This window comes from Trichosurus vulpecula, chromosome 6 (genome assembly GCF_011100635.1).
Source record: "Trichosurus vulpecula isolate mTriVul1 chromosome 6, mTriVul1.pri, whole genome shotgun sequence".
NCBI lineage: Eukaryota > Metazoa > Chordata > Mammalia > Diprotodontia > Phalangeridae > Trichosurus > Trichosurus vulpecula.
In genome coordinates this window covers 198265436-198276585 of record NC_050578.1, presented here as the reverse complement: position 1 = coordinate 198276585, position 11150 = coordinate 198265436, and the positions used below count along the sequence as shown (strand labels likewise).

The window sequence follows — 11150 nt, the reverse complement described above, 5'->3', positions numbered from 1 at the left end:
TGATCTGGAAAATCCTCATAAAATTTATTGGTCCTCCCTTCATATACCAGAGAAGAAAACTGATTTTTTTTCTTTTTGTTTTTCTTAATTGGGCATTTACAATATCTTATTGTAAAATGTGGGTTATTTGGTCATAGGTTCTGTCTTGCCTCCTGGCCTTCACATGTCATCTGTGGCTTTTGCAAAACTCCCCCCAGAATTCCCATTTAAATGCTTATGCTGATCTATGACATATTGAAACCATGATGAAGAAAGTTGTCATGTAGAAAGGATAACTGTAGATCATTTTGCAATTTTGAGTGAACGGATTTTGCTGATGAAGACCTAAGTTAATGCTGAAGAGAAAGAGAGAATGAATTCATGCTTCTTTTAAGCTATACTCAGAGCTTGCCATAAGCAACATTGGGAGCTAAGTTATGAAATTTGCTCTCTTTCTTTATAGATTTGTATTTGCAAACTCTTGGGGCATCTAGGTGGCACAGTGGATAGAGTGATGGGCATGGAGTCAGGAAGACTCATCTTCTTGAGTTGAAATCTGGCCTTACTAGTTGTGTAACCCAGGGCAAGTCACTTAACCCCATTTGCCTCAGTTTCTTCATCTGTAAAATGAGCCAGAGAAGGAAATGGCAAACCACTTCAGTGTCTTTGCCAAGGAAACCCCAAATGGGATCACGAAGAGTCAGACATGACTGAAAACGACTGAACAACAATTTTCAAAGTCACTGCTCAGAAAAGGCCCTCCCTTTTTTTCAAGTATTTTTCCAACAAATGGAATATGATATCATGACATATAGAGAATGGTGCCACCAGGTGGAGAGTGAGGGGCAGGCTGCTAGAGAAAAAATACTACAGAATTTTAGGTAAAATGAAATTGGTACAAGCTGGTCCAGTTTTTGCTACTTTCTAGACATTTGACTAAGGCCTTAAACTTTAAGCTTTCTGAACCTCATTTTCTTTATCTACAGAATAAGGATAATCATACTTATACTAATAACCTCATAGTGAAAATAATATTGTATAAAACATATTTTGTCAGTGTGACTTATTATTCTTGATTATGACCTTATAGCACAAAATGTAAGTCACTCCATTGTCTTTTATTCTTTTAAAAATAGAAATCTTAACTAAGCAAAAATGTTAACCAGCACCATATACAATTTCAAGCAAGATTTATATCTAAATACTTCAGGATCAATAGGTCCTGATTTACTGATCTTTAATTTTTTTTCAGTCACTATATAAAAGCTGACCTTGGTTTTGTTCCATTGGATTTCTACATCTCATATCAGGTTTGCTTAAAACAAAACAAAATAGATAAATTATCAACTTACTTATATTTGGGTTCATTATGATACCAATGTAATTTCCTTGGACAATTGCTGAAAATATAATGTGGAGTCACTCTGTTTTTGTGTAACTTGTCTTTGAAAGGGGAATTATCCTCAACATTCCCATTTGGAATTTTTTCTGATATGTAAAAATTCAATTGCAAACCAGGGCTGTGATTATGGAGTTTTTTGTGATTTATGTCAAGTATCTTGTAGGTATTAACAAGATTCCCTTTGATCCTAACAGTCTTTCTGTAGAGAGAGAAGAGAAAGAGGAGGAAAATAAAGTTATTATGTTCTCCAAATTTAGAGATTATAAACTATTAATAATTCTAAGGCTGGTAATAGATGGGCAAATTTTAGTCATATAGGCTAATACTTTAACCACTTTCTGATTGCTTGATTTATCTTTATATAAGGTGGCTCATGCACAAGACAGTGTAAGAGAGAAGGAACATCAACAGCACCTAGAATAGAAATCTAAAGAGCTGAATTCTAATTCAGATTCTGTGACAATGGTAGAATTTGGGCTATCCACTTAGTAGAGGCTATGTAAAGTCTTTGCTATCCACTGAGGGAGAAATAAAGCTTGGATCATATAATCTCTCTGAGTCAGTTTCAATATCTGTAAAATAGGCTCAATCATATTTGCTCATCTTACAAAAATGGAAGGATATAAATATCTAAATAGATGGTATGGGTAAAGGTGCTTTGAAAAAAATATGAAATACTAATCATATTTAACATGGGCTTTCATTTCTAATTGACTTACCAATATGTTACTTGAATCATTGGTGATACTGAGCCAGATTATATCAGGTGACTAAGCTTCTTTCTGGTATTGTCGACACACCCAATGAAGCTGATCATTTTGACCAAATTAAACACTTAATTTAATTGAGATTTATATTTATATATATATGCATACATATACATAGTACCCTTTTTTGCATATTTATTTGTTCATTTTAATTCAAAGTTTTACTTTGTCTTCAAATGTTTTAGTATCCAATAGAGCAGTGCTTCTTAAACTGTGGGTTGTGATTCCCATATGGGGTTGCTAAAAATTTCACAACAGTGAAAGATTTCTGAATTTGCAATGACCAAAAAATAATTTAAAATCAAACATGTAATGAATCCAAGGTGTTTCTGGCAGCGCTTGCCTGTGTTGCATCATGCAGCTTCACTGCAGGCTTGGTTCTGAACACAAAGCATGCACACTACACTACACTGCACTGTGTTTGCCCGCAGGCCATGCAATGCCAATGAATGCTGCAAAAATTTGAAAAGAGGTCGCAAGTAGAAAAAGTTTGAGAAGCCCTGAAATAGAGTAACCCAGCTTTTCACTAGATTCAGCACTTCAGCTCCCCTAGATGTGTGTGCGTGTGTGTGTGTGTGTGTGTGTTTGTGTGTGACAGAGAGAGAGAAGGAGAGAGAGAGAGAGAGAGAGAGAGAGAGAGAGAGAGAGAGAGGGAGGGAGGGAGAGAGAGAGAGAGAGAGAGAGAGAGAGAGAGAGAGAGAGAGAGAGAGAGAATTTGTGTAGATGAAACCTTCGTTAGTTATATTGACTGGTTAAGAATAGGCCATTTGGGTAAAAATTCGAATCAAAATAGTCACAATGCTGACACATCATTCTACTAGTAGTAGTAAGTAAAGAAATTCATTTAGTAGATTAATAGTATGGAAATTTAGACTAGAAATAAGATATCAGAGACCTTATAGAAGATTGGAACTTGTAAAAACCTCAGAATACAGTATATAAACTAGAATGTTAGTGTGAGCAAGAGGTTTTCACTCTTTGTGTTAGAAGAGACCATTGTTTAAACAGAAAATGTTAAAGCTAGAAGAGACCTCAAAAAGTACTTAGTCCCCAGTTTGACTTTACAGATGAAGAATCAGAGGCCAATAGAAAATAATGTGACCTATGGCCATACTACTACTAAGGTGCAGAATTAAATTTAAGTAGTCAACAAGTCAGGTCAACAACCATTTGTAAGAAATGGGAGGAGGAGTTTTGTTTCCACAGAACTAAAAGTGTGCTTCCCTGCCCTCCCCCACCCCAGCTTTAGCAGAGACCAGGCCTCAAGGTCGGTCAGGTGAGAGGTCAGAGGCTTGCAGGCCTGTGCATACTTTTTGAGAAGGCAATCTAGGGAATTAGAGAGGCCAAACCCACTTGAACCTGTTCAAGCTTATCTAGGGTCTGGTCTTGGTCAAGAATCCAGGCCTACTGATTTGCATCATTTGCATATGTTAAAGAGGGAAAGTAGGGGAAGTAAAAGATTATAGTTTAATCCTAAACTAAGACAAGGAAAATCTAATTAACTTCACTTTTGCTTCTGTATCCTTATTATCCTATTTATATAGACTCTATAACTTAGGAAAACTATGTAAAAACAAAGATTGTAAACTAACCATGACTCTAGCAGGAGTGGAGGGAATGGCTACCCCTGCTCCTGCAGCTGTATGAGTGTGAGTGTTCCCATGAGCACTACACCCGCTCTCCCGGGGAGCATAATAAAATGCCTTCCTCTGCCCAGTCTGGTCCTGAGTTCTTTGGGTGTGAATGGGCAAATCACATGGGTTTTCCTAAGGTCAAGTGAAGGGAAGCAACAGGCAGCGGAAGCTCGCCAGGCTTACTCCTGGATCTTGTCTTGGGGTGTCCTGTGATCCCCACTGCGGTGTTAAGAGGGCTACCACTCTGGATTCCCTTGGGGAACCCTGTGGTCTGCACGGCCTTCGGCCTTCTTAAGGGGACATCACATGGGACTTCCGGCCCTGTCTCGGGAGCCTTGTGATCTTACTGCCATCCTAAGGGGCCATCACTTGGGTCTTCCTTAGGTCTGACCCCTAGGAGGCCCTGGGATCCCCACAGATTAAGGGATGGCTACTGCTTGGTCTTCCTCTGGGAGTCCTGTGGTCTGTACAGCCTTCCCTAGGGATTATCACAGGGTTCTTCTTTAGGACTTTGGCCTTGCCCAGGAAGTCCAGTGATCCCCAAAACCATGTTTTTCACACATTTAATTATCAAGTGCCTACTTTGTTTCAAGCATTGGGCTAATCAGTGGGCCAGGTAATATGCAAATAACTATGTATAAACTAAAAAAAAAATACAGGATTAATGAGAGATAATCTCAGAGGAAAATCATTAGCATTAATGGGTTCCCAGAAAAGTTTCTTCCAGAATTTGGGAATTTGGTTGAGACTTGAAAGAGGCCAGGTAAGTGTAGAAGATGAGCAGGCAGAGATTTCCAGCTCAGAGGGGTAGTCAACAAAACTCTGAGTCTCCTAATTCCTAGATCAATGTTTTTTTTCACCATACCATACGGCCTCCTTGAAAATTCCTTATTCAAATTTTTACAACCAATGTCTCTGACAAAGGCCTCATCTCTAAAATATACAGGAAACTGAGTCAAATTTATTTTTTTTTTAAAATGCAATTTATTTATTTAACATATTTGGTTTTCAGCATTGATTTTAACAACATTTTGAATTACAAATTTTCTCCCCATTTCTACCCTCCCCCCCACTCCAAGATGGCTTATATTCTGGTTGCCCTGTTCCCCAGTCAGCCCTCCCCTCTATCTCCCTCCTCCCCTCTCATCCCCTTTTCCCTTCCTTTCTTGTAGGGCAAGATAAATTTCTATGCCCCATTGCCTGTGTATCTTATTTTTTAGTTGCATACAAAAACTTTTTTTGTTTTTGAACATCTGATTTTAAAACTTTGAGTTCCAAATTCTCTTCCCTCTTCCCTTCCCACCCACCCTCCCTAAGAAGTTGAGCAATTCAACCTAGGCCACACATGTATTATTATGTATAACCCTTCCACAATACTCATGTTGTGAAAGGCTTACTACATTTTGCTCCTTCCCAACCCATCCCGCTTTATTGAATTTTCTCCCTTGACCCTGTCCCCTTTCCAAAGTGTTTGTTTTGATTACCTCCACCCCCATCTGCCCTCCCCTCCATCATCCCCCCGCCTTTTACTTTTTTTTTTTTTTATCTTCCTCCCTCTTCTTTCCTGTGGGGTAAGATACCCAACTGAGTATGTATGGTATTCCCCCTCAGGCCAAATCTGATGAGAGCAAGGTTCACTCATTCCCCCCTCACCTGCCCTCTCCCCTCTTCCCATAGAACTGCTTCCTCTTGCCACCTTTATGCGAGATAATCCACCCCATTCTATCTCTCCCTATCTCCCTCTCTCAGTGTGTTACTCTCTCATCCCTTAATTTCATTTTATTTCTTTTAGATATCTTCCCTTCATCTTCAACTGACCCTGTGTCTGCTCTCTCTCTTTTACATATATATATATATAAACACATATATATATATACACATACATACACATACATACATATACACATAGCTGTATACATACATACACATTCACTTATATATACATAAACATATATATATACATACATACATACATACATACATATATATATATATATATATATATATATATATATATATATATATATATATATATATATATATATATATATATATATATATATATATATATATATATATATATATATATATATATATATATGGATATTCCCTTCAACTACCCTAATACTGAGGTCTCATGAATCATACTCATCATCTTTCCATGTAGGAATGTAAACAAAACAGTTCAACTTTAGTAAGTCCCTTGCAATTTCCCTTTCTTGATTACCTTTTCATGGTTCTCTTGATTCTTGTGTTTGAAAGTCAAATTTTCTATTCAGTTCTGGTCTTTTCACTGAGAAAGCTTGAAAGTCCTCTATTTTATTGAAACTCCATATTTTGCCTTGGAACATGATACTCAGTTTTGCTGGGTAGGTGATTCTAGGTTTTAATCCTAGCTCCATTGACCTCCGGAATATCGCATTCCAAGCCCTTCGATCTCTTAATGTAGAAGCTGCCAGATCTTGGGTTATTCTGATTGGGTTTCCACAATACTCAAATTGTTTCTTTCTGGCTGCTTGCAGTATTTTCTCCTTGATCTGGGAGCTCTGGAATTTGGCAACAATATTCCTAGGAGATTTCTTTTTGGGATCTATTTGAGGAGGTGATCGATGGATTCTTTCAATTTCTATTTTGCCCTGTGGCTCTAGAATATCAGGGCAGTTCTCCTTGATAATTTCCTGAAAGATGGTATCTAGGCTCTTTTTTTGATCATGGCTTTCAGGTAGTCCAATAATTTTTAAATTATCTCTCCTGGATCTATTTTCCAGGTCAGTGGTTTTTCCAAGGAGATATTTCACATTGTCTTCCATTTTTTCATTCCTCTGGTTCTGTTTTATAATATCCTGATTTCTCATAAAGTCACTAGCTTCCACTTGCTCCAATCTAATTTTTAAAGTAGTATTTTCTGCAGTGGTCTTTTGGACCTCCTTTTCCATTTGGCTAATTCTGCCTTTCAAGGCATTCTTCTCCTCATTGGCTTTTTGGAGCTCTTTTGCCATTTGAGTTAGTCTGTTTTTTAAGGTGTTGTTTTCTTCAGTGTATTTTTCAGTATTTTTTTGGGTCTCCTTTAGCAAGTCATTGACTTGTTTTTCATGGTTTTCTCGCATCCTTCTCATTTCTCCTCCCAATTTTTCCTCTACTTCTCTAACTTGCTTTTCCAAATCCTTTTTGAGCTCTTCTATGGCCTGGGGCCAGTTCATGTTTTTCTTGGAGGCTTTGGTTGTAGGCTCTATGACTTTGTTGTCTTCTTTAGGCTGTATGTTTTGGTCTTCTTTGTCACCAAAGAAAGAATCCAAAGTCTGAGACTGAATCTGGGCGCGTTTTCGCTGCCTGGCCATATTCCCAACCAACTAACTTGACCCTTGAGTTTTTCAGTGGGGTATGACTGCTTGTAGACTTACGAGTTCTATGTTCTACGTTTGGGGGGGAGGTGCCAGCTCTGTCAGAGCCACACTCCTCCTTCCCCAAGGACCCCCAGTCCAGACTGGGCTTAGATCTTCAGCAGGCTGTTGCACTCCTGCTCTGATCCACCACTTAATTCCTCCCACCAGGTGGGCCTGGAGCCGGAAGTAACAACAGCTGTAGCTGCCCCACCTCCACTGCCCCCGGGGCTGGAAGCCGAACCGCGAACTCCTTCCACTCCCACAGCTTTTCCCACTAACCTTCTCCGCAGTCTTTGGTGTTTGTGGGTCGAGGGGGTCTGGTAACTGCCGCAGCTCACGTACTCAGGGCGCTAGGGCCCCCTCCGCCCGGCTTCTGGTCTGGATTGTCCACGCTGCTCAGGCTGGGCTCTGCGCCACTCCGTTCCCAGCTCCCAGCTCCGTGTGGAATAGACCTCACCCAGAGACCATCCAGGCTGTCCTGGGCTGGAGCCCTGCTTTCCTCTGCTGTTCTGTGGGTTCTGCCGTTCTAGAATTGGTTCAGAGCCATTTTTATAGGCTTTTGGAGGGACTTGGGTACGGAGCTCACTCTAGTCCGTGCTTACCAGCCGCCATCTTGGCTCCGCCCCCCCTGAGTCAAATTTATAAGAATACAAGTCATTCCCCAACTGATAGTTGGTCAAAAGATATGAACAGGCAGTTCTCAGAGGAAGAAATTAAAGATATTTATAATCATATGAAAAAATGCTCTAAATCATATTGACTAGAGAAATGCAAATCAAAATAACTCTTAGGTACCACATCTCACCTGTCAGATTTGCTAACATGAAAAACAGAAAAATTATAAATGCTGTAGGAGGTGGGAAAATTGGAACACTAATGCATTGTTGGTGAAATTGGGAACTGATTGAACCAGTCTGGAAAGCAATTTGGAACTACGCCCAAAAGGCTATAAAATGTGAAAACCCTTTGAACCCAGCCACTTCTAGGGTTGTATCTCAAAGAGCTCATACAAATGGGAAAAGGATACATATGTACAAACATTTTTATAGCAGCTCTTTTTCTTATGGCAAAGAATTGGAAATCAAGGGGATGTCCATCAATTGGGGAATGGCTGAACAAGTCGTGGTATATGAATGTAATGGAATACTATTGTACTATAAGAAATGATGAGTGGATGGACTTCAGAATAACCTGGAAAGACTGATATGAACTGATGATGAGGGGAGAAAACCAGGAGAACATTGTGCACAATTACAGACACATTGTGCAATGACTAGCTTTGATGAACTTCGCTCTTCTCAACAGTGTAAGGTTCTAAGGCAACTCCAAAAGACTCATGATGAAAACATACTATCCACATCCAGAGAAAGAATTATGAAGTCTGAATGCAGATTGAAGCAAATTATCTGCTCTCTTTTTGTTTTGTTTCTTCTTTCTCATGGTTCATTCCATTGGTCATAATTCTTCCTTACAACATGACCAAAGTCAAAATATGTTAATGTGAAGGTATATATAGAACCTATATCAGATTGCATGCTCTCTTGGGGCAGGGGGTGGTGGAGAAGGAGGGGGAAAAATTTGAAATGCAAAAGCTTGTGCAACTGAATGTTGTAAACTAAAAATAAATTAATTAATTTAAAAGAAAAAAATGAAAAAGAAAATTCCTCCTTCACCCCAGACCAGCAGAGGCAGCAGCAGGAGCAGCTGCAGCCTCACCAGCCCCAGAGTTGCTCTTCGCCCTTTCTCCTTCACCAGCCTGTGGGTGCCCCCAGCCTTCCCACCTTCTCTTTCTGTTCCTCCCCCTCTTCTTGCCCTTCCCTTTCCCTCCATTTCCTCTTTTCCCCTTCCCTGACTTTGCACTGGAAGTTTTTGGCTTCCACTCCCACCAGTGACAAAAGACTTAACCATTTTATAAAGTCCAAATCCCAAGGACTCTGCTTGGACACCAGTGTGATTGAAGGTCATTCTCACCATTTGGCTACTTCTGCATGGATAGGAAGTTGGAAGCATTATTGGAAAGAAAAGAAAATTGGTCAAGAAGATACTTGAGAAGAGTGGTGCACAGTATCAACATTTCAGAAGGTAGTTGTCCTGAGAGAATAATTACCCTGGCCGGACCTACCAATACCATCTTTAAAGCCATTTCTGTGATCATTGACAAGCTGGAAGAGGACATCAGCAGCTCTATGACAGCTGCCAGTAGACCCCCAGTCACCCTGAGGCTTGTGTTCCCTGCTAGCCACTGTGGCTCTCTCATTGGAAAAGGAGGATGCAAGAACAAGAAAATAAGAGAGAGTACAGGGGCTCAGATCCAGGTGGCAGGAGATATCCTGCCAAACTCAACTGAGTGTCCATCACTATTTCTGGCATCCTAGAAGTTATCATCGAGTCTGTCAAACAGATCTGCGAGGTCATTTTGGAGTCTCCCCTGAAGAGCAGCATGACCAAACCGTACAGGCCCAAGCCTTCCAGTCCTCCAAGAAACTTTGCAGGTGGTCGGGCCTATACCATTCAACAATACTATGCCATTCCACAGCGAGATTTCATCAAGTTGCATCAGTTGACAATGCAACAGTCTCACTTTCCCATGATGCATGGAAACAATGGATTCAGTGCCATTGAATCCAGCTCTCCAGAGATGAAAGGCTATTGGGCAGGTTTGGATGCATCTGTTCAGACTCCTTCTCATGAACTGACCATTCCAAATGACATAATTAGTTGCATAACCAATGGTCAAGGCACCAAAATCAATGAGATTCAGAAGATGTTTGGGGCTCAGATCAAAATTGCCAATCTAGTAGAAGGATCTACTGATAGGCAGGTTACTATCACTGGATCTGCTACAAACCCAGTATCTAATCCATGTCAGGCTTTCCTTGGAGATGGGTGGCTTAGGGAACACCTAGGATAATACATACTGACCCACAACCCACTTCTGCTCTTCACCACCCATGATCCATCTGTGTAGTTTCTGAAGAGTCAGCAATCCCAGGTTTTAAATAGTTTGTAAATTTTCAGTTTCTACACAACTTTATCATCCACTTGTGTTTTTTTTTTTTAAATTACAATGTTTTAATTCCTTTCTCTGTTTCACCTTTAACACTGAGAACCATATTTAGTTTTATAAGCTTCTCCCAGTTTTTTTTGTTTGTTTTGTTTGTTTTTTTTGGAGGGGCTTATGATTTTTTTTTCCTGTTTTTATCATTGAAATGTAAGAGTGGAATATTAATACTTTTCAGTCTAGTTCTGTAATGTCAGGAATTTAAAACAATAAAAGATGGACTGAGAAAAAAAAGAAAATTCCTTCTTCAAACCCTTAAAGCATTTGAAGTGATATAAGTAAGCTCCAGAAGAAGGAGCTACCTACCTTAAATGAAAAGAAACTGATGGCTCTTAAGCAATGTTAATGACACTGACAACAACTCATCTATTTCCCTTTCATCGCACTGGCTACTTTTTTTGTTTTGTTTTGCTAGGTTTCCAAACATTATTCTTTCTTTGCTGCTGCCAATTCATATGTTTAATTGTTCCTTCATCTTTACTTTGAAAGTCTATAACTTTAAGCTGAAGATGAGTACAAGTTAGAACCATAACAGCTGGGGAACAATGCATATTGACTTGTCATAAGACAAGTCTGAAATGATGTCTTCACAAACTAGAATTTTCAAGGGTGTTTTAAAATCTCAAGCGATAGACAAATATTTATCTGCACATTCATTTGCATGGGTGGCATATTTAACTCCCTGGAAAAACAGTTGATATATCTTGGACTAATAAATAACCTTCATTCCGTTTCATGGTAAGGTCTAGTTTGCAAACTGCAATTAGAGGAGAGTTTATGACTTGGATTTTGTTTTTAGTTTTTGCTCTTTGTTTGTTTTTTAGAATCTAGCTATCCTACCAACCACCCCTACAATAGGAAGTATATAGTAAATTATATAGTTCCTGCTATCTATTAAAACAAAACAAAACAACAGAAAACATT

The 11150-nt window shown here is 39.3% G+C and overlaps 1 pseudogene; it reads left to right on the top strand.

Moving 5' to 3' along the window:
* Positions 1–4482: 4482 nt before the first annotated feature.
* Positions 4483–10071, top strand: LOC118854877 (annotated as a pseudogene).
* The last annotated feature ends 1079 nt before the right edge of the window (positions 10072–11150 follow it).